This window comes from Euprymna scolopes, chromosome 45, assembly GCF_053919585.1.
Source record: "Euprymna scolopes isolate OS-2025 chromosome 45, ASM5391958v1, whole genome shotgun sequence".
Taxonomy (NCBI): domain Eukaryota; kingdom Metazoa; phylum Mollusca; class Cephalopoda; order Sepiida; family Sepiolidae; genus Euprymna; species Euprymna scolopes.
In genome coordinates this window covers 8,385,803-8,411,034 of record NC_136526.1, presented here as the reverse complement: position 1 = coordinate 8,411,034, position 25,232 = coordinate 8,385,803, and the positions used below count along the sequence as shown (strand labels likewise).

Sequence of the window (25,232 nt, the reverse complement as noted above, 5' to 3'; positions counted from 1 at the left end):
CTTCTCAGGAAATGATAGCCGAAAGGGCTCGAGAGAGAGAGAGAGAGTTCCGCTGATTTTCAAATGTATTTATAAATTCTGTACCTCCAAACGATTGCTACTTCTTGACAGAAGTTTGCCATCTCTTCCGTTAAGTGTTGTGCGGTTGTGTGCACGTAGGTGACTTTTTAATCCAGCTTTTGAAAGTACACAAATGTGACATAAAACTTTCTTTCTTGTAAAGGTGATCGCATGACAATATCGTGAATCCTCGAATGTCGTGTCGGGCCACTTTTAGATTTGTAGACTAGACCACAAGTATGACAACTTAGCATTGCCGGGTGTGCTGTAGAAGCCTCCTCATAAGACTGTCGTTCCTGTCTTTGACTGTGTGATTTCAGGTGATTTACAAAACCAGCTTTTGACAAAAGGTCTTCTGCTAGTATATATATATATATATATATATATATATATATATATATATATATATATATATATATATATATTATTTAAATTTATATATATATATATATATTATTTAAATTTATATATATATATATATATTATTTAAATTTATATATATATATATATTATTTAAATTTATATATATATATATATTATTTTAATTTATATATATATATATATATTATTTTATTTTAATTTATATATATATATATATATTATTTTATTTTAATTTATATATATATATATATATTATTTTATTTTAATTTATATATATATATATATATATATATTTTATTTTAATTTATATATATATATATATATATATTTTATTTTAATTTATATATATATATATATTTTATTTTAATTTATATATATATATATATTTTATTTTAATTTATATGTATATATATATATTTTATTTTAATTTATATGTATATATATATATTTTATTTTAATTTATATGTATATATATATATTTTATTTTAATTTATATATATATATATATATTTTATTTTAATTTATATGTATATATATATATTTTATTTTAATTTATATGTATATATATATATTTTATTTTAATTTATATATATATATATATATATATATATATATATATATATATATATATATATATATATATATATACTCAGGGGTTTTTTATTCAAAAGTAATGGACTAGTGAATTCAACGAGGTTGTTAGATAGTGCTCAATAAAAAGAGCTGATAATACTTGTTTATTGTTATATAAACATGCTCACATCCCGCTGCTACAAATAGCCACTTGTTTCAATCAAACAACAGATATCATCAGGCAGCGACTTGACTATTCAAATGTTCAATGAATAATGCATTATAGCGGGATGTGAGCATGTTTATATAACAATAAACAAGTATATATATATATATATATATATAAATATATATATATACTTTTATTTGTTTTTGTTAGCGATACTTTCTTGAATGAATTCAAATATTTATACGAAAGTGCATTTTTACCTAAATGCTTGTTGGGAATAATTTTCCCATTGATCAATCTGGTACCCCCTTTTAAATGGGGAGCGACATATATATTATTTTTAAAATATAATTATCCACTGACACGTGTGTCGTCGACCACGACTCAGAGTGGCTGAATCTAGCGAGATTCGAAAGCGGCACCTCGTGATAAGAAGCCTAAACCTCCACCACGGTGCTAACCTCGCCGTACTACTAAATGTATCACTTTTACGTAGATGTTTTTATTTGTTTTTGTTAGCGATACTTTCTTGAATGAATTCAAGTATTTATACGAAAGTGCATTTTTACCTAAATGCTTGTTGGGAATAATTTTCCTATTGACCAATCTGGTGTACCCCCTTTAATGGGGAGCGGCATATATATTATTTTTAAGATATATATATATATATATATATATATATATATATATATATATATATATATATATATATATATATATATAATGATTCAAATAAGTATCACCAAATTCATTAGGCTGTGGTAACTTAATGGTGTTTGTATTACAATACACATAGTTTCGAAAAAGTTTTTAAAAAACAAATATATAAGGAATAAATGTTATCCAAGGTTAGAAAAGTTACTTTTCTACCTAACTGGATAATTTTTTAGTGTTTTTATTTAATGTAACATGTTTATTCAGCTCGAAAAACATACTGTGTTTACCGATGTAATGGAAAATTTAAAATGACGCCAGACTCTCTGCTGAACACGGTAAGTTTGGGAAAATGAGTTAAAAATAAAAAATATGTACAAAAAATACTGTTAGAAACTAGCTCAATATACGTTACCATGACATCGGCTGACATATATTCAGTGGGGTTTTAACAGTATTTTGTATAGTTTTTTATTTTTAACTCATTTTCCCACACTTACCGGGTTCAACAGAGAGTCGTGCGCTGTACCGACGGTACACGGTAAACACTATGTTTTTCGAGCTGAATAAACATGTTACATTAAATGAAAACACTAAAAAAAGTATCCAGTTAGGTAGAAAAGTAACTCATCTTTCCTTTGATAACATTTATTTGTTATATATTTGTTTTGTTTTTTGTTTTGTTTTTTTTGTTGTTTTTTTTTAGAACTTTTTCGAATCCACTTAATGCCGATGGTCAAATTTTTCGTGAGGAAATATTTCGTATTGCACCGTTTTTAATCCGGCACTATTATTATCTTTATGGACACTTGCCTATTTGTTATTGTTATGTATTTGTATTAATTTCCGTTCCCTTTTTCGTCATTATTTTTATTGATGGTATAGAAACAAGTATTTGTTAATATAATGCTGTTGCGAGTAGTAAGACGGTTACTTGACGGACACATATTCATATAGAAGGGAGGGACGATAAAAACAACAATATAATAATAATAATAATAAAATATCCCACCCATCTTTTATTGCAAAACACATGTTGTGTTGACGTGTTTAAAAACAAACAAAAAAAAAATAAAAAACAACAAAAAGAAAACAACAGAACAGATAAACGATTTCCAAACAAGAAATAGGTGAGTTTTAATTCGAACAATTTTTAATTTTCGATCAGTTATCGTTGTTGTTGTTGTTGTTGTTGTTGTTCAATCGTAGTATAGGGACTGATTTAATCTATCGCCCATTTTTGTAAATGTTCGATGAAAATCATAAATCAATCATGGGCGCTTCTACAGTGTAGAAGTTCTACACTATCGGGACGAGATTTCGGAAATCGTAAAACTGAATTTCACACGAAAACAACGGTATCTACGTATTCCTCATATTTTAAGATGATTATATCCAAAAATTACGAAAATCGATAAGGTAGAAAATTATTTATTAAAAAAAAAAAAATAATAAAGTAGAATTTGATGAAAACGATCGTAAGACACAGGAGAGTTCAAAAGGGGAGGGGGTGATTTTCCGTTTCGATTTAAACAAGATGGTGGCAATTTTTCACCTGCTACTACGATTAAAGTTGTTTTTTCTTTTGTTTGTTTTTTTTAATAATTTAGTAATATTCAGATAATTCCAGCTGCATAATTTGGAAGCTAACATTGTAACTTATTAGATTTGATAAAAAAAAAAAAAAAAATCAGTTGAAACCATTGTTTTTTATCTGATCTATTTTTATCGACTACAAAATCTCGTCCCAATAGTGTACAAGCGCCCAAGTAAATTTTTACATTAGGTCCACTTCCACAGTTTTCTTTAAAATGACGACTTGACATGGATTCGACTATGCTGAATATGAAAATCTCGTTTAAATTTTGCAGAGACAAGTAGTTTTCGAGATATAAAGACCTGTATCATGCACTGTAATGTAAGAAATTATTTCTCGCATCCCAATTTCCTCTCGACAGAAGCAAAGGAATCCACAAATACAAAAGCCATATCTTTTCAAACTCAAAATTTATTCACAAGTAACAGCAATGGAAGTTTATTTGCTTCTGGTATTGTCCTTTTGCAAACGGTGGCTCGATTTGCCTCCATACGCATGGAGCCTTTAGCATGAATTCCTATTGTCAGAATGTTAGTCCGTTGTTCCTCGGAAGGATCCATGTATGTTCATGGTAAACTCGGCGGGAATGTTGCCATCTATAATTAGGCATAATGTGAGCCACTTAGGACTCAAGATGACTTGAGATAAGATCCAATATTTGGTAAATAAACATGAAGAACATTTCTTGAATGTCATCCTTAATTTGGATAGATTCAGCACGATAAGTTGTCTCTGCTTGTAGAGATGTGGTCCCTCGTTCACCAACTGTTTGGTGTTCATGAAGGAATTGTCTTAGCTCCCTCCAGTGAGAGCTGCTGGGTTTGAGTCTATCCCGATGCCGAGTTTTGTCTAGACTGAAAAAAGAAAGCATGATACAAAAGCGCGCCAAGTCAATCACCTGACACATTCAAATTTAAACCAATGACAGCCGATCACTAATGCGTGGGCAGCTAAACAAAAGAAAAGATGGCGACTGTATATAGAATTTCTCACAGTAATTCACTGGCCTCCATGTTTTTTTACACGCGCGTCAACTCACATTCGAAATGTCAACTGTTATAGGTTTTCGGGTATGCTGACAACGAACATCACAGTTAAATTTGAGGCAAATATTTTTCACACACCCCATAAAAAAATTAGATGTTTATTCCGAAAGCCGTTCTTAACATTTCAAGGTTGGAGTGTGTCTATTCTGAGAGCTGTTCTTAACATGGGGAGCTTGAGGGTGTTTATTTCGAAAGCCGTTCTTAGCATAAAATTACTCCAAGAAATGAAAAAAATCATAATTCTTTTGTTTTACATGCATGAATATTACAAATTTCCTGGTTATGGGGGGAAAAAAAGTGAATTTGTTTCCGCTAAGTGGCAGTGTTGGTTGCAGAGAAATAGATTTGTTTATCGCACGTGTACAAACATGGCCGCCAGTGAATTACAGTGCATAATAAGGTTTCTATATCTCGACAACTACTTCTCTCTGCAAAATTTAAACAAAATTTTCGTATTCAGCATAGTCGAAAACCTACAAAAGTCGTCATCATAAAGAAAATTGTTGAGGTGGACCTAATGTAAAAAAAATACCAAATATTCGTTTCAGAGTTATGTCCTCTTCGTATAACCTCCTACTGCCTACTTTTTAATGTCTAAGAAAAACGCGATTTTACCCAATTTCCGTAAAAATTATTTTTCACTATAAACAACTCCCCCCCCCCTCTTGCAGTTTAGATAAACAAAAATATGATGAAAATACTCGGACATATTTGTGGGTACATCGTCCGTAAGAATGCAATTTGATTGAAAATAAAAGATTTTGAAATTAATTTTCACATTAGGTCCACCTCCACAATTTTCTTTAAAATAACGACTTAATAAGTTTTTGACTATGCTCAATACGAAAATCACATTTAAATTTTTCAGAGACAAGTAGTTATAGAGATATGAAGACCTGGATTATGCAATGTAATTGTTAAAAATTAAAATGCAAAAATTGAAATTAATGTAATTATTGTAAAAGAATTTTTTTAAATCTTAAGTATTATAAAATAATTTTTTTTTAATTCTAATTATTGTAAAAGAATTTTTTTTAATTTTAATTATTGTAAAAGATCTTCAAAAATTTTAATTATTGCAAAAGAATTTTTTTTTAATTTAATTATTTTAAAAAATTTTAATTCTTGTAAAAGAATTTTTTTTAATTTCAATTATTTAAAAGAATTTTTTTTAAATTTAATTATTGCAAAAGAAGTTTTTTTAATTTTAATTATTGTAAAAGAATTTTTAAAAATTCTAATTATTGTAAAAGAATTTTTTAAGATTGTAATTATTGTAAAAGAATTTTTTTTAATTTTAATTATTGTAAAAAAAATTTTTTTAATTTTAATTATTGTAAAAAAAATTTTTTAATTTTAATTATTGTAAAAGAATTTAATTATTGTTTAATTAAGTATTTGATAATTATTATTATTATTATAAGGAAAATATAATTATTGTAAAAAATTTTTTTTAAAAGTTAAAGTCATATTTAAGTAAAGCAATTTGATTGGCTATTGAAAGTTAAACATTTTACTTTATTTTAAAATTAGAAAAATTCAGTAACATCTCATTAAATCACGAACAAATCCAAAAGAATACATAACGTAATTAAATCCTTCTTAAGTAAGAGAAGAATCCAGAAAGATATCAGCTTTGATCACTGTGAGGAAACCTTTCATATAAGATAATTTTTTCTTTTTTTTTTATTACATTTTCACCCAAAACAAGGCACAATGCCACTTTGATGTAGGGGGCTACTATCGGGGACATAAGCTACAGGGGTACTATGTGGGAAGTGGGGCAGAAAGATGTCGGTTCACGTTACACTTGAACTTCTGCATGTCAGTACAATTGGGAAAGCAGGGACCCGGAAGGGAATTCCAAAGTCTAGCAATTCTGGGGAAGAAACTACTGGAGTAGAAGGCTCTCTTACGTTTAGGAATCTCTACTGTGTCAGGGGTATTTACGTCGAAGGGGTACGAGTGCTTGCAGTTCGTTGGAGCATTCACTGTTAAAGTACTTGTAGAACAGGCAGAGGGATGCAACATTTCGTCGATGGGACAAAGGCTGAAGCTTAGATGACGGTTCAGGACCTATTAGGTTGCCGAATCTCTTTTGAACCTTGTCTAGGAGCAAGAGACTAGTAGCAGATGCACCAGCCCAAATATAACAACAATATTCCATACATGGGTGAATGGTGGCCTTATAAAGGTACAAGATACTTCGTCAGATGCAACAAAAATCATGACTCTTCATATTGGTCAAAAGTGCTTTTTAGCAACAAAAGTAAGTTCAATAGGCTAGGCAGTGATGGTAGGCAGTACGTCCGTCGGAGGAAAGTCAAAAAATTTAATCCTAGGTTCTCAGTTTCAATGCTGCAAGGGGGTGGAGGTTCAGTTTTGGTGTGAGGCATTATTAGTACCAATCGTCCAGGGCCTATTGTTACATGATAAGGGCTGTCCCCTTTTCATGTAAGTATAAAAATAGAGAGATTTAGTTAAAATGAAATAGCATAGGCGAAATTCGAACCTCGTAATTTAGGTCTAGAAATAGATAGAAAAACTTTAGAGTTAGGCAGACAGAAGCAGAGCGGAGAAAGTCAGAGAGAGTCTGAGGATTCGAACGTCTAGAAGCGAGACGGTCACTTTGAAACTTAATATGTGAAGGTTTGAATACTTGATGATGAAAACCACGGCCGGTCGTGAGAAGAAATAAAACCATCATGTGTTTTTGTAGACGCTGTCTATGTGTTGTGATTCTGCCGAAAAGGTAAAGTGAAAATTGTATTATATGTCTGTATATCGTGTTATAAAATGTCTTGACATCTACATCTCATATCTACACTAAGACTGTCTGAACACTATCTCCTCACTTAGAGATTCCTCCATCAACAGTTCCAAGTAATAATGAACTTTTAATATATATGAATCGTCATAACACAAACAATCTCTCTCAACAAAATCTCTCTTACACATCTCTCTAAGTCTCTCTCAACAACAACTCTCTCTCTCTCTAAGACTCTCCAAGACTCACTTATAATAAGACTCTCTCTAAGACACTCTTTTAATGAAACCCCTATATAACACTATAATTCGCTTGCAAAGTTGAATTAATTTGACCAAGAACATTAATATGTTGACTGCGCATTTTCTACCCTACTTTGGTCGGAATTTGGATGATAATCCCGTCTTAAAGGTGGATAATGCTCCCATTTACACAGCTGGCAATGTCAAGTGTTCGGGATGCCCCTTAATCTGGTCGTACTAGAGTTACTTCTAACAGGGGACAATGCTATCAAGATCCGCAGCCTGAGAAACAGGTTTGAAACAGCTCCCCAAATCCAACAACAGTGCAATCTTGTTAAAAAGTGCTCTCTTTCTACTGTCAAGAACAGATTAAAGGAATTTAATTTGCGAGGATATGTTGCAAGATGCTAGCCAATGATTTCTGTAAAGAACAGAAAGTACCGTTTGGACTTTGTCAGATGCAATAAAGATCATGACTCTTCATATTGGTCAAAAGTGCTTTTTAACGACGAAAGAAAGTTCAGTAGGCTAGGCAGTGATGGTAGGCAGTACGTCCATCAGAGGAAAGATGAAGAATTTAATCCTAGGTGCTCAGTTTCAACGCCACGAGCTTCAGTTTTGGTGTGGAGCATTATTAGTACAAATGGTCCATGGCCCAAAGTTCGCTTGCAAGGTCGAATTAATTCGACCAAGTACATTAATTTGTTTGCTGAACATTTTCTACCCTACTTTGATTGGAATTTTGATGATAATCCCATCTTCATGCAGGATAATGCTCCCATTCACACAGCTGGCAATGTCAAGAGGTTCCTGGAAGAGCATGATATTCCGTGTTTGGATTGGCCTGCACAATCTCCAGACCTCAATCCAATTGAAAACGTATGGCATTACATCAAGCAACAGCCCAAATATAACAACAATATTCCATACATGGGTGAATGGTGGCCTTATGCAGAAATGAGGAAAATCGTCTGCCTTAAACCACTAACCTAGTTCTAAAACAGATCCTTTGTTCGATAAAATGCATGTCCATTGGCTGATAGGAAGGGGCCCGGTGGATACTAGAAAGCTGATTGGCTAACTAAAATCCTCAACATATATAAAAACGAGAAACAATCTCAGAATTCGCGCATAAGCCTGACGAATCCTATAGTGGATGAAACGCCGAATATTCAGTGTAGCTTAATCGCCATATATATTTTATAAATTACTAACTAGCTCTACTTACGTATTGAGCACTTTTGAAGTAAATACTTAAAGTTTAGTACTTAAAGTAAGACATTGTATCAAAACCCCCAATACTAATGATTACTACAATACTATCTCATTGATTACTGTACACGCAATAACCCTTATCCCTGAGTGGCCTTCGGGCCTTGATAAGTGGTGACCCCCATGTAAAAAAAAAATAAAATAAAATAAAAAAAATTAACGTGAATTTATAAGACCAAACAATCCAACCTTGATTGCCCTTCTGGGCCCGTGGCACAGTTGATAGAGACGTTGAATTTCTACAGTTCCAGGTGAGAATTGTCTGAAGATAGCGGTTTCAATCCTACCCAAAGCCGGCCAGAGGCTTACTTGGCCAAAAACGTGGTGAAACAACAACAACTATGGATGGCAGTAATTGCTGAGAATGCAGTTAGGAGATTTGGAGTTCCTATCCCATCGCGGTTACCACTTGATGAAGGCCAGAAGAATAGTTGGCCGAAACGTTGTGAAACAACAACTAATAAAGATAAGGATAATAGTTTGCAATAAATAAAATTAATAAAACTAATTACTTCATTTCTAACTAAAAACCGGGGGTACTTGTACAGTTTAATCAAGACATTAAAAAATGAAAATATTGAAAAAAAAATTATATTGTACATATCTGTCATGGAATGAAGTTCTTAAAAAAAAAATTCACTTAATTTCATCAAGTAGTTATTTTTTTTTACAGCAAAAAAACAATTTGTTATGATACCGAGCAAAAGGTTGGATTTTTAGGAAGAAAAGCCAGTATTAAAGATGGGAAGGGAGTGTCGGCGCTTTAAACTGAGTTATCTCCCCGTGGCGTGTCCTAAAAATCCAAACAAAAATTTAAAAGTTCAAAGATGTAAATAAAATAAATAAACCTAATTACTTCATTTCTAACTAAAAAACGGGGGGGGGGGTACTTGTAAAGTTTAAACAAGACATTAAAAAATATAAATATCAAAAAAAATTATGCTGTCATAAAAACGTGTTTTTTTTTGCATTGTAAAAAAAAACCTACTCGATCAAATTAAGTGAAAAATTTTTTTCATAGATCTTCAGTCCAAAACGGATGTGTACAATATAACCTTTTTTCGATATTTTCATTTTTTGTTGATTAAACTGTACAAGTGCCAAACCGGGAGCTGTCCCCTTCAATATGCAACACGATTAATTAACCGTCCTGTATCTTTCTACTAACCTTACTTACTATACTTTTGTTATAGTTTTTACGTTTTTTTGTTTTTTTTTCACTTCCTAACATTTTTATTTATTATGGGGGGGGCGAGATGTCCAAAATATATATATATATATATATATATATATATATACTAGCAAAAGCACCCGTCGTTGACTGGGTTCAAAAACAGCCTACAGAAAATGGACTCTGATTTATGAAAGTATGGTAGGTTATGAAAAGGAAGGGTTGTAAATTTGGGTTGAATTTGGAGGTATCAAAACCAAAGCAAAATATGATGAAAGTAAAAATAAAATAGATAAATCCCATAATTTATTATACTATACCTGTTCACACTTAAACACTTATCACAATATTCTGTGGATCTATATTAAAAAACCTTGTTAAACTTTGTGACATATTTCCATTCTATGTAGGTCAGGTGCGAACGAACACCCCATAATTTTATTATACCATATTTCTTCAAACTGAAACATAATTATCAAAGTATACTTACGCAGATAGATATGAAAAGTCTTTATTAAAGTTTGTGCCTATTTCCATTTTATGGAGACCAGGCGCAAATGCAGACCCCACAATTTTATTATACCATCCCTATTTAAGTTAAAACATACTTATCAAAGTATTCTTATGTATATCTATATCAAAAGCACTTGTAAACGTTTTGTTTTAATTTTTAAATTTTTTATTTCCATATTTTGTGGATCAGGCGTGAACGCAGACCCCACAATTTTAATGAACCACTGTTCTACAAGGTCAAACATATCCATTTCTGTGTCTCGATACATCTTCTATCATTATATGTAATCAGTTTTTTAAAATAGTTAACAATATAGGAGCCTATTCATAACCACACACACACACACAGACATTCAGCTTTATATTATACATATATATATATATATATATATATATATAAAAGTGAACGTGTCCGCGTACATTTCCCTACGCAATAACTCTGTTAATTTTAAGTGTAACACCAAAGAGGGGCCACATCAGATCAGTAGGGTCGATGTGACGTTTTTTTGTTAAATGTGATAATCAATCCCGGGCGAACACCGGTTACAGAAAAAAAAAATTATTTTTTTTTAGTTAATATTTTTATGTATCAAAATCTTGTTGTTGAGATACCATACGGTCGGGGGATAAAAATAGAAATCGCCTGCTAAACTTCAAAGCGAAAGATTACTTAAAACATTTTTTAACCAAAATACGCCCCCGTTTGAACTAAACGAGCCAAACACAAAATATTCCGAATCAGAGTTTTGAAATGTCGGTCGGCTTGGAAATGTGTTGGTTGACGGGTGAAATGTCGGATCGTTTTTGATCTGAGAAACACACACACACACACACGAAACAGATCGGGCCTGATAAAAGAATTCATGACGTCAGCCCAAGGTTTGACATGAATTGTTTTTCAATATGACTTATCTAAAAATGTTTTTTGGCAAATTGTTTTGGGCGCTAAAGGGAATTCTGACATGTAAAGAATATTTTTTTAAAAATCACATGGATGTTTTTACAAAACAAATAAATTCAAAGGGGAAAGAATATCAAACGGATATTTTTTAAATAGATGAAAGCTGGTGATCTATTACAAGCTAAACAATAATATTTCCTCTGATTATCAGTTGATAATATGGAAAAAACCATTATAAAGAAGGCGGGGTCAGACAAGTTGGGGAGGAGTCAATTTGATTTTGGAAATTGGGGGCGGAAAAATAATACCTGCCACAGGCCAAATTGACCAATGAGAAGGAATCAGGTGGATTGCTGTCAATCAATTTGATTGGTCGAAGACGAACGTAGGCGTCGTCATTATTCAAGGGTTTTACTATATAAGATCTGTAAAACTCGATTTAATCAGAGAGATAGAAGAGTTAGAAGAAGAGAGAAGACAGAGAGAGATCCCTGGAGAGACAGAGATAAGGTCTCGGTAGAGGACTCCAGCCACCCAACTTCTCTCTCCCCCTCGCTGGTCGCCAGAGAGCTCAATTTGCAACTTAATAGAATTCAGAGGACCTAGGAAGAGACCAGCCAGAACACCTTAGTGATAATTACAACGGTCCGCGACTCCGACCGAGTATTTCAACAACAAGAAGCTCATTCACAAATCTAATTGCTTGCTTCCATTTAATCTTCAATTGTACATACGTCTGTAGATAATCATTTATGAATTTCCTAAATACATTATATATCAACCAACCTCCGGAGTTTGTTTGCTGATGTGCTGTTATTCCATGTAATTTTAATTCTTTTTACTTGCCACTTCTGACCCCGTTCCCGTCAACGAACACCCAGTCAACAGGACAACCAACTAGATGATCAAGAAGAACAGGCCTTGAGGACCGTGCAACCGAGAAGAGTCCTCCAACGCCTTGACGAGGACTCACTGGGTGACACGACGTACCAACGGTTGGCAGACCTGGTTGCCCAGTCGACATAATTAATTACCCGGTGACTAGTATAGTCATAATTGGGCATCGACCCAGGGTTAAGATCATAACTGGGCCGCGACCAGAGGTTCAAGGTCGTGTAAGGTCACGTTCAAGGTCACATAAGTATACAAACTCGAAATTTGATATACAGGGTACTGAGATTTGGGAAAATCTTTTTCATCAGTTTTCGGCCAGAAATTTGGCTGTTAAGGGGTCAAAGTTCAACGAATTGACCTTTGTGAACGCTACCAAACTCCTCCGCCAATTTTGAGTCTAAACACTTGAAATTTTAGATATAGGTTCCTTGGACATGGATCTAACTTAATAACTTGATTTAAGCCCCAAACAATAAATGTTAAGGGGTCATAATAGGGGTCAAAAATTTTTAAAATTGACCGCTTTTTTTTTTTTTTTTTTTTTTTTTTTTAATCAACATACACCACCCGGGCAACGCCGGACTGAAATGCTAGTATCATATAATAATAGATTGCTTTATTGGTTGAAAACCTTTTTCTTTGATTGTATTTTTCAGATATTCCAAGACCATGTGATGGAAATCCTTTTTGTTAAAGCATTTTTTGTCTTTCAAGATGCTCAATTGTAAAAACAACCAATCAGACATTTGGGAAGAAGCAGCATTACAATATGCAACATAGGAAACTTGCATACTGACTTGAAATGGAATTGAACCTATATGAATAATTTTGCACTAATTCACAGTTTTCCAACATTTAAACAATCCATCCATCCAGCGCGGCAGTAGCTGAAATTGAACTCACTACAGTAATTTAATTCAAATCTTGTCAGTAGCTGAATACTTGATGCTTCACCAGGGCTATCAAGGATATTTGATTGTATTTTTCAGATATTCCAAGACCATGTGATGGAAATCCTTTTCGTTAAAGAATTTCTTGTCTTTCAAGATGCTCAATTGTAAAAAAAAAAAAAAAAAAAAAATTGGACATTTGGAAATAGGCAGAATTTGAAAAAAATGAAAAGATGAATCTAGTTGTTTGTCTTGTAAGCTTGTAAAAAAAAAAACAACCAATCAGATATTTGGGAATAAATCAATCCAATTTTCTTCGTAATAATCTGAACATTCAGAATTTGGTATTACGCCCATGAAAAGACAGGGTTTGTACTCGTGTTGGGACAATTAATCGGAATCGGAAAAATTGGAACTCTTCGAGGTATTGGAATCTGAAAATTTTGTGCTTATTTTCCGATGCCAAAAAACGATTCTTTTAATTGTCTTTTTTATTTGATTTTGTCTAAAGCAAAATCTTCCACCGCTAGAAGTGATGATAAAAATAAGCTGTGATTGTTGTATTTCGGGGTACACATTTATAATAAAAGCGATAGAAAGTGGAGACGAGATAGATGTATAATGGAAGTCTTTAAACAAGAGAAGAGGATACAATCTTCTGGTCCCCTCCTCCCCTCGCCAATCTTTCACGATAAACACTCGTCTAGCTGAAACCACTGTCATTAATTTTCTCCACTCTTTATCTGTGCCTAAATCAAAGCATAGATTCCATGAACAAAGTTTCTTTCTTAGAAGTGCATGACTGTGAAACTCTCTTCCGTTTGCCTGTTTTCCACCTGACTACAACTTGGATGTCTTCAATTCCAACATAAACAAATTCCTGATGAACTGCCCCCTTAAATAAGACACTTTATCAAATCTCCATTACTAACGATTACTACGATATTATCCCATTGATTACTGTACACGCAATAACCCTTATCCCCGGGTGGTTTCCAGGCCTTGATAAGTGGTGACCTTCATGTAAAAAAAAAAAAATATTAACCTTTGGAAGGGGTTTACATACAAAATTCATTATACACAATGATGAAGACAAAGCCACATTACCTTGTGGTTGATGACAAACTTGGGGTATTGGAATCTGAAAAAATTGTGCTTATTTCCTGACACTAAAAACGATTCTTTTAATTGTCTTTTTATTTGATTTTGCTGATAGTAATGATAAAAATAATAAACATTGATTTTAAACTACGAGTATAACTAAAATAGATAGATCATCCTCCACGTTTGATAAAATACCACCACATTTGACATTTGTTTTTGCGGTAACCGGGGAAAAAAATAACAACTGTATAGTTAAATATTTAGAGATTTATAAAGAATCGGAATCGGTAATTTAGTATGGAATCGGTAATTGTATCAGAATCTTGGAAAATATCGGAATCGTCCCATTATTAGTTTGTACCTTGTTTAAAATTAAACAAAATTTTTTTTTGAAAAACAAAAAAAATGGAATCATCTTGCTTTTGAGATGCTCAATTGTAAAAACAACCAATCAGACATTTGGGTATAAGCAGAATTTTGTTTTACGGCAATGAAAAGGTGAATCTTGTTAAAAATTAAACAAAATCTCTTTAAAAAAAAAAAAAAAAAAATGGAATCGTCTGTTAGAGCTCAACTGTACGTAATAAAAACACCTTTTACCTGCGATGTGTGCGGGAAGCCTTTCTCTCAAACTCGACATATGCGACGCCATATGAGAACCCACAGCCTAGAGAACCCCCCCATAAATCGACAGTTGTTCAAACCTGACCAACCACTCTTTAAATGCAAAGTCTGTGGCAAAGGCTTCTCCAAAAATATCTACCTCAAGGTCCACACGAAAACACACCTACCCGAAGAGCCGGTGCATGTCAAGTCGCCGACCAAAAGGTCATCTCGTAAGCCAGCCAAAACTGCAGACAACACGGAGCCTGGAAAGGACAAACGGCCGCCGATCGAAAAGCCGCCAGTCATCTGCGAAACATGTGGGAAGATGTTCTCGAAAAACGGGGATCTGAATCGTCACCAGAGAACGCACAGTGGAGAAAAGCCTTTCGATTGTCAGATATGCGGCCGAGCTTTCGCGGAGAAAGGGAAACTAAAGCGTCACCTTACAATACACACAGAGGAGTCGTCCCATCGCTGTGAGATTTGCCGGCGAGCTTTCACACGCAGCGACGCGCTAAAAAATCACCTGAAAACCCACTCCGGAGAAACTCCCTACCGTTGTGAGATATGTGGCAAAAGCTTCAGCCATAAAAATTATTTTAAAGTTCACGCAAGGACACACAACAATGAAAAGCCATTCCGATGCGAAATATGCACAAGAGCCTTTTCCACGAGTGGCTCCTGCAAGAGACACATGAGAAGCCATAGCGGAGAGACGCCTTACAGTTTTGAGGTCTGTGGAAAAGGATATTCAAAGAATAGCTATCTTGAATTCCACGAAACGGCACACAGCGAGGAAATCGAATCGTTGCCTCTAAGTTATATGGAAACACTTTCTTTAGATGTCGTCCCCTTGGTATTTGAATAAATATTTAACAATTTTTATGACTTCTTTTTATTCACACAAGCGAAATTTTCGGTTCAATATTCTGATGTTAGAACTTTTTCTCATAAAAAAATTATTTAATATGAAAATTTGTTGGTTCTTTTTTTTTATATTTGTACATGAATTGGATAGGTTTCTACACATTTGTACGACTCCTATAATTCCAAAAATATCCTACTCTGATTCTTAGAATTCCAAAAATATCCTGCTCCAATTTCTAGAATTCCAAAAATATCCTGCTCCAATTTCTAGAATTCAAAAAATATCCTGCTCTGATTCTTAGAATTCCAAAAATATCCTGCTCCAATTTCTAGAATTCCAAAAATATCCTGCTCCAATTTCTAGAATTCCAAAAATATCCTACTCTGATTCTTAGAATTCCAAAAATATCCTGCTCCAATTTCTAGAATTCCAAAAATATCCTACTCTGATTCTTAGAATTCCAAAAATATCCTGCTCCAATTTCTAGAATTCCAAAAATATCCTGCTCCAATTTCTAGAATTCCAAAAATATCCTGCTCCAATTTCTAGAATTCAAAAAATATCCTGCTCTGATTCTTAGAATTCCAAAAATTTACTATTCCTTCCTTCTCTATGAACAATTCCTGCAAGACACACATAAGAAACCATGCTGAAGAGATGCCTTACATTTGCAAGATTTGTGGAAAAAGATACTCAAAAAATAGTTATCTCAAATTCCATGGTGAGGAAATCGAATCATTATATGGAATCACTTTACTTAAATGTTGTTACCTTAGTACTTGAATAAATATTTGACAATTTCTCTCCAACTCCTAGAATTCCAAAATGTTTCAATACGACTACTAGAATTCCAAAAAAATATCCTGCTCCAATTTATAGAATTCCAAAATTGTCCTGTTCTAATTCCTAGAATTCCAAAAATATACTGCTCCAATTTCTAGAATTCCAAAAATATGCTTCTCCAATTTCTAGAATTCCAAAAATATGCTGCTCCAATTTCTAGAATTCCAAAAATATGCTGCTCCAATTTCTAGAATTCCAAAAATATGCTGCTCCAATTCCTAGAATTCCAAAAATATACTGCTCCAGTTTCTAGAATTCCAAAATTATGCTTCTCCAATTTCTAGAATTCCAAAAATATATTGCTCCAATTTCTAGAATTCCAAAAATATACTGTTCCAATTTCTAAAATTCCAAAAATATACTGCTCCAATTTCTAGAATTCCAAAAATATACTGTTCCAATTTCTAGAATTCCAAAAATATACTGCTCCAATTTCTAGAATTCCAAAAATATACTGTTCCAATTTCTAGAATTCCAAAAATATACTGTTCCAATTTCTAGAATTCCAAAAATATACTGCTCCAATTTCTAGAATTCCAAAAATATACTGTTCCAATTTCTAGAATTCCAAAAATATACTGTTCCAATTTCTAAAATTCCAAAAATATACTGCTCCAATTTCTAGAATTCCAAAAATATACTTCTCCAATTTCTAGAATTCCAAAAATATACTGCTCCAATTTCTAGAATTCCAAAAATATGCTGCTCCAATTCCTAGAATTCCAAAAATATACTGCTCCAATTTCAAGTTATATAAGTTGGTTATTATTGATCATCTTTGGCTGGCCAGAGCGAGGAGCATCACTCTCTGAAAAATTTTCCTTTTTGGAATCGATCAAACTGTTTCTGGCACACCTGTTCTCCTCATAAGTATGACATACAGGGAGGAACATATGACCAAATAAAATAGTCCAGCGGATTCAAGTCAGGGGAGGGGGCCAGAGACGGGTACAAAATCATAGCACTCTTTCTGAAGCCAAACCTGGGTCTCTTTCTGCCTGCCATACCCAGGGTCAGCCAATGGCCACCTTATTGCACCAGGGGATCGCCACACTCTTCAGCACATCCAGGTATTCTTTGGTGTTGACTTTTCAAGTCAACTTGGAAGACCATAACTGCGGTTGGAACTTTGTTTTTATCACCCTGAGCACATCCCTATTATCCGCGGCAATCCAGCGATGCATTTTGAAGGTGTTGGCAATGGTCCTGTTGTCATAATTTGGATCCAGTTGGATCGATAGAGAGCATGAGTTGTACATCGGTGCAACTCCGATCTTGCTTGTTGAACAATGTGTCACTTTCAGACATGATGGAAGGCTCTTATCGCTTTTTTAGTTGATATCAAAACTTTAATTAAAACTGATTAGTTAATTTTTTAATTAATTTGTGTTGTTCGTATGTCTCGGGAGAAAATATAAAATTTCCTATTTCATTTCCTGTTTCAGTCATGTAAATTATTTACATTTAAAATGTTGTAAAACAAACCAAATCTTTAAGTTTTAAATATATTTCAAAGAAATAAATTATGCCTGGTGCTAAAATATTGAATTAAAAAAAAACAAAAAAAAAACTTGTGAAAAATGCTTCTAACTTTAAAATATTTGGAAATACTCAATGACCATAACCATCGTTGTCCAACGTTGAGTTGTATTCTCAAGCGTTGAACTGTCCAGATTTGCATTTTGAGGGTGCTGGCAAAGTTCCTGCTGTCAAACTTGGATCGGTAGAGAGCATGAGTTGTACAGTGGTGCATCTCCGATCTTGCTTGTTAAACTTTGTGTCACTTTCAGACATGATAGAAGGCTCTTATCGCTTTTGAGATTTGTACGCAATTGGCCAACTGCAACAAACAAAAAGAAAACCAGTTTTCAGCAAACAGAAATGGAATCATGTTGTCTTTTCTAGGGCGACAATTTTATCATTCCACCCTGTACAAAATTAAAAAGAAATTTCTACATAGCTCTACCTGTTCCCGCCTTCTTTTTCTTTAAATTTTTACTTGAATCTAAGATGCAATAATTTGCTTCTGCTACTAGTCTCTCACTCTTGGATAGGATTCAAAAGAGAGTTGCCAACCTAACAGGTCCCACACTGTCCGCTAAGCTTCAACCTCTGACCCATCAATGAAATATTGCATTCCTCTACCTGTTTTACAAGTATTTTAATGATAGGTGCTCCAGCGAACTACAAGCCCTTGTACGCCCTCTATGTAAATACGCTCAACAAACCTGTCAAGCAGCAAAATTCCACCCCTACACAACAGACATCCCAGATGTAAGAAAGCCTTCTACTCTAATAGTTTCTTCCCGAGGACTACTAGACCTTGGAATTCCCTTCTGGGTTCCTGTTTCCCTGACTGTACTGACATGCAGAAGTTCAAATGTCATGTAAACAGACATCTTGCTGCTCAACTCCCTACGTAGTGTCCTCGCAATTATGTCCCAGATAGACATCAAAGTGGCACTGTGCCTTGTTTGGGGTAAAAAATGCAATTAAAAAAAAAAAATTGTTTGCAGAAACTTTTTAGAATGTTGTCTTTGTGAAGTGTTACAAGATGCCTTCAATAAGTTTCCAGACTTTTTGTCGTCTAGGCACTTTTATTGATAGTACACACATGAAATTCTAGTCCCCTTCGAAGTAATCTCCTCCAGCTGCAATGTACTTGAAGGCCCCATGAAAGTCTTCTTGTTTGAGCATGTCAATGACCCTCATCACAATTGTCTCATAACGAAAGCATCTAAGGTTTTCCTTGAGCTTAGGGAATAACCAAAAATCGCAGGGAGCAAGGTCTAGACTATGGGGAGGGTGAGGAACTGTCTTGATGCCCATCTTAGTCAAATAGTCTGTGACAAGGATGAAGTTGTGAACTGATGCATTTGTGCAAATCTTCTGCATCTTCAGTTCCTTGTGAAAAATTGTATGTACAGTTCCCACACTGATATCAAACTGTGCATTTATTATCTCTATAGACACACGACAATCCTTATCCATGAAATTCTTTATTTGGCCAATCAACTCTCGTGTTCTGACTTCCTTACACCTCCCACACCCTTATCATCCATCACACTGCCTGCCTTCCTTGAATCTCTTATGCCATTCAAAAACTGATGCTCGATTCATGCAAGATGGTCTAAAAGCAGTCTGAAGCATTCCATACATTTCTGTGGCATTTTTTTCCAATTTTAAAACAGAATTTTATTGCATATCGTTCTTCTGAAGTATCCTCACGTCCAGATTGCATTTTTAAAATTCAGCAGCTGTGACAATCAGGCTTTAGTAGGGTGTATTCTGATTCCTGCTGTAGCTGTTCCTTTGAACCTGAAATCATAAAACTTGGTCAGTCATCTCATTAGATGTATAGCAATAACATACTGAATTTTCAAGAGTCTATGGCAATTTAAATGCCTGTACAAAAACGTTTGGAAATCTAACTTTAGGACATTAATGCAACACAAGCACACCAGGAACACAACAAACTAGTTACTATTTAGTAGAATAGTCCTTCTGCAATTCGACAGCCTGCAATCTTTCGAGAATTCCCTGAATTAGACTGCAGCAATACTCCGAGGAAAGGGCATCCCACTTTTCTTTAATTTTTGTCCAAAGTTCTTCCAAATTTGAAATTTTATCATTGTATAGCTGTTGCTTGATGTAATGCCATACGTTTTCGATTGGATTGAGGTCTGAAGATTGTGCAGGCCAATCCAAACACGGAACATCATGCTCTTCCAGGAACCTCTTGACATTGCCAGCTGTGTGAATGGGAGCATTATCCTGCATGAAGATGGGATTATCAAAATTCCAATCAAAGTAAGGTAGAAAATGCTCAGTAAACAAATTAATGTACTTGGTCAAATTAATTCGACCTTGCAAGCGAACTTTGGGCCATGGACTATTTGTACTAATAATACTCCACACCAAAACTGAAGCTCGCGGCGTTGAAACTGAGCACCTAGGATTAAATTCTTCATCTTTCTTCTGATGGACGTACTGCCTACCATCACTGCCTAGCCTACTGAACTTTCTTTCGTCGTTAAAAAGCACTTTTGACCAATATGAAGAGTCATGATCTTTATTGCATCTGACGAAGTCCAAACGGTACTTTCTGTTCTTTACAGAAATCATTGGCTAGCATCTTGCAACATATCCTCGCAAATTAAATTCCTTTAATCTGTTCTTGACAGTAGAAAGAGAGCACTTTTTAACAAGATTGCACTGTTGTTGGATTTGGGGAGCCGTTTCAAATCTGTTTCTCAGGCTGCGGATCTTGATAGCATTGTCCCCTGTTAGAAGTAACTCTAGTACGACCAGATTTAGGGACATCACGAACACTGTCGATGTTTTGGTGCTTTTGCACAGTCTTTCTTACTGTTTTCTCATCACATTTCAATTTGCGGCTGATTTCTCGATTGGATAAACCAGAAAGGTGGAGATTAATGAGCTCCTGACGATCACTAAGAGAAAGTCGTGGCATATGGACTAAATGTTACGTTGTATAACCTGGAACAACAACAGCTACGATTAGAGATGCTTTGTTGCCTGTTGGTGCATATTTTAAACTGATTTAGGGGCGATAATTTAAGCTTGTTTTAAGCGAATTTGTTGCTGCGGACTTTCTTTTTGCCTCCTCAATTTGAAGTTATTTTTTTTAAATTGACGTTAACACTAGAATATTTCAATTAAAAGTCAAATATGAACAGGTAAAATTATAGAGGAATAAAAGGCGAATCAAATGAGGTATAGGTTGTTTAAACAGTTACATTAAATTTAGCTTAAATTTGCAGTTTTTGAAAAAATTACAAGTGAGGACTTTCTTTTTGCCGGCACTGTATTTATAACCACCCCCGCCATTGCCAATCTTTTCTTTTACAAAAATAAAAATCACCTTTACCATAGATCAGGGTCTCCCAAAGTGGCCTCCTGGGGCTCTGTGAGTGAGGCTGTAAGCCGTTTCTTAAAAAGGACCAAATACTTTATATGGAAAAATTAAATGGCTGCAAACATTCAATTATTGTGGTTAAATAATCAAGTGTTAACTATTCCACACTGACGGATTGTTAACTATGCTGAACTTCCAACTAACAATTTGTGGTTAAATTCAACACACTCTATATAACCTCTAACTCCAAAACTAAACACTGCTATAAAAACTCACACCTCCAAAACTCAGCAGTCTGTTGTCAAAACAAACCACTTCAAAATGCAACACTCTGCTGTCAAAATTCCCAGCTTCAAATCTCAACACTCTGCTATCTAAACTCAAAACTTCAAAACCTTAACACACTACTGTCAAAATTCATATATATATATATATATATATATATATATATATATATATATATATATATATATATATATATATATATATCTTGACATGCCACAACGAGACACCAGTTATATAGACAAGTGAGGCTGAGGGACTCTGGAAGCCATTTCTTAAAGAGAATCAGATGCTTTATATGGAAAAATTAAATGGCTACAAACATTCAATTATTGATCTTTTTTTTACTGGAAATAGACACGATACATAACTACAGATGTAAAGAGTTTCAGGATGATTCATGAAAAAGATGATAAAAAAATAAATTAACAAAAAATGCAACAATTTTTGATTAATCAAAACTGAAAAAAAATGGTCGTAAACACAAAAATATAGTAAAATCACGAACAGGAAAAAACTAATGAACAAGTATTTATCTGCAGTATTCTCGACCAGGGTTTTCCAAAGTGGGCTTCACAAAGCCCTTGAGTTCCGTGAGTAAGGCTGATTTTTTTTTTTTTTTTTTTTGAAAGTGACGTAATACATAACTACAGGTGTAAAGAGTTTCAGGATGGTTCATGAAAAAAATAAATAAATAAATTAACAAAAAATGCAACAATATTTGATTAACAGGGCTATGACAACAAAATATTCTTTTTATTCTTTTGACTCGAGTTTCTCCACGTTAAAAAACGATGCTGGGGTCTAACTCTGTCCTGTAGGGAGGCATTGTAAATAGGGACTCTCGAGTCACAGTTACACACACACTTAATCAACCAAGAACCACATCTGTCTATATAAAAATAGAAGATATTAGCAGATATACACTCAAGAGTCAAAACAATGAAAAGAATATGCTGTTGTCACAGCCCTATTGATTAATCAAAGACAAAAAAAAAATGGTTGTAAACAATATCATTAGTTCAAATTTGAAATTAATGTTTTTTTCTTATTTATTTTAGAAATTATTTTGTTAGTGCTCCGTGAAAACCGTTGCCCTGCCCAGGGGCTCCATGGTGTCCTGAAATTTGGGAAACCCTGCCATAGAAAATATTAAAATAATTCTTGATGAGATTCTACCCTGTCTAATCTTGGATGGAACGTACTGGTTTATACCAGTCTGCAAGTGCGAGGATTGGTTAGTTGTTTTTGTTTTACGGCATATCAACCCTTTTCAGGTTATTTAATGCCGAATCCGGTGATTTTGAAGAAAATTTTTTAAATAGAATATATTTGTTTTTTTGCAAGTCAGTTTGTATTTAACCCATAGTTGGGACCCTAACAGGTACTACCACTCCGGGTCAGAGTGGACCTGGGAGCAATGGCAATTAAAGGGTGGCTCCACACTTCCTAAAGCCCCAAGCAGGGGCCTCACCATCGGATATAGTTTAAGGTAATATCCAGGACCCCCCATGAAGGGAATTAAACTTATTCAAAAATGCTGAAGCTTCATTTTGCGATGAGAACATCGCAAAAGTATTGTCACCATATCTAACATACGTCGTGGGTTTAGTCCCTGAACTGAAAAGAACGGATTCATAATAACTGACGAAAATATCAACTAGAGTTGGGGGCCAATGGGCTCCCCATTGAGACCCCGTCAATCTTATTGTACATGATATCAGTGAAGCTAAACTCCACTGATTTAGCGTACATTAATACGAGTTTGTGAATATCTACTTAGAAAACTGGGGCGGACTCAGGCGATCACCATAGTGCGTCGTACAAATACGTATAGTCTCATCCAATGGGACATTGGTAAAAAGACTAGAGACATCAAAAGAACACATACAAGATGTCTCAGAAGGGAAAAGCTGGATTAAAAATGATGAAATTCTTTTATGCTATCTTTCTCATCATATGGTCTGCCATAGACAATTTTAAAATAATTCTTGATGGTCTGTCATCTCTTACTAACCATACGAACACAAAATTGGAGACAAAAGAAAAAGAAAACAAAAGACGTTCCATTTTTGAGTACCCGCAGGTATAAATGTATGAATGAACGTTTCATTTGTTTTATTGTTTTTATTTTTATGTCAGTTACAGAATGATTGGCACAAATTCATCTTCGTTTGTATAAATAAGGCAAGATGTTGTTAAGGCTAAAATAGATAAAGATCACACATTAAACATTTGTCCGTGATTCTTGATTAAAATGGAGCCAAGATTATGAAAATGAATTAAAAAAAAGTTTCCTTTTTTAGAAATTTACTTTTCTAAAAATAAATTTTTAAAAAAAGTTTACTTTTTTTTTTTTAATAAATAAAAAAATGTATTTTTCCTAAAAATTAATGTTTTAAATGGAGCTAAGATTATAAAAATAAATAAAAAAGTTTATTTTTTAAAAATAAATAAAAAAAACATTTTTTTTAAATCAATTAAAAAAGTTGTTTAAAAAAGTAAATTTAATTTATTTTAAATTAAAGAATTTACATTTTTTTTAAATGCAAAGAATGTACTTTTTTAAAAATAGATTCAAGAGAATTTATTTCTTTTTAAATAAATTAAAAAAAGTTTTTTATAAATAAAAAAAAAATTTTTTAATTTTAATGAATTAAAATTTTTTTAGTTTAAAAAATTATATTTTTAAAAAAATTTCCAAAAAATTTACTTTTAAAAAATAAATGTTTAAAAAAATTTTTTTTATTATTCAAAAGAATTTATCCTTTTAAGAATTCAAAATAATATTTTTAAAAATAAATTTCAAAAATGTATACTTTAAATTGTAAAATAATTATTATAGCTTTTTTATTAAAATTTTTTAAAAATTACTTTTAAAAAATTTTAATAAATTAAAAATTTTTTTAATTCAAAAAAATATCAAAAAAAAATTCTTCTAAAAAAGTTCTTTTAAAAAGATAAATTCTTTTGAATTAAAGAAATTTTTTTTATTTAAAAATTTCTTTAATTCAAAAGAATTTATCTTTTTAAAAATTCAAAAAATTATTTTTTAAAAATAAATTTAAAAAATGTATACTTTAAATTGTAAAATAATTATTTTCATAAAAACAAGTCTTTGCATGTCACGTGATAAAAACATTTATGCTTTTAATTATTGCTTTTCTTATTGCTTTTCCTACTGCATCATTTTAACACAAAACTATAAATTTTCCAAACAAAATAAAACAGAAATTGTAAAACTCTTATCTCATAAAAAAATTCTATTTTTAAATTTAAAATCGTTGTATTTAAAAATCACTCTAAATTATTATAAATGCATAAATAAAATTGAAAAAAAAAAAAAAGAATTGTATAATTGGTGGTAGACATGATCTTCTTACTGACCAAGTGGTTCCTTCGCGTTTAGCATGGTAAATGCTTCTTTCAGAGTTCTAAGGTATGCTGGACAAAACTTTGTGCGAGAGTGTGGCGAGTGTATTAGCGGCAGTATGTACAAGTTTGGACGGTTGGGTCTGTC

The 25,232-nt window shown here is 33.1% G+C and overlaps 2 protein-coding genes across 2 annotated transcripts in view; one reads left to right on the top strand and one right to left on the bottom strand.

Moving 5' to 3' along the window:
* The window catches only part of LOC145269035 (alkaline phosphatase-like), a 282,423-nt gene extending 267,565 nt beyond the window's left edge, over positions 1-14,858 (top strand). Inside the window, exon 12 of the mRNA XM_080124634.1 lies at positions 12,897-14,858. The gene's annotated coding sequence lies outside the window, so the exon portion shown is untranslated. The remainder of the gene's footprint in view (positions 1-12,896) is intronic.
* The window catches only part of LOC145269036 (DNA repair protein XRCC4-like), a 208,225-nt gene that overhangs the window by 70,801 nt on the left and 112,192 nt on the right, over positions 1-25,232 (bottom strand). The window lies entirely within an intron of this gene.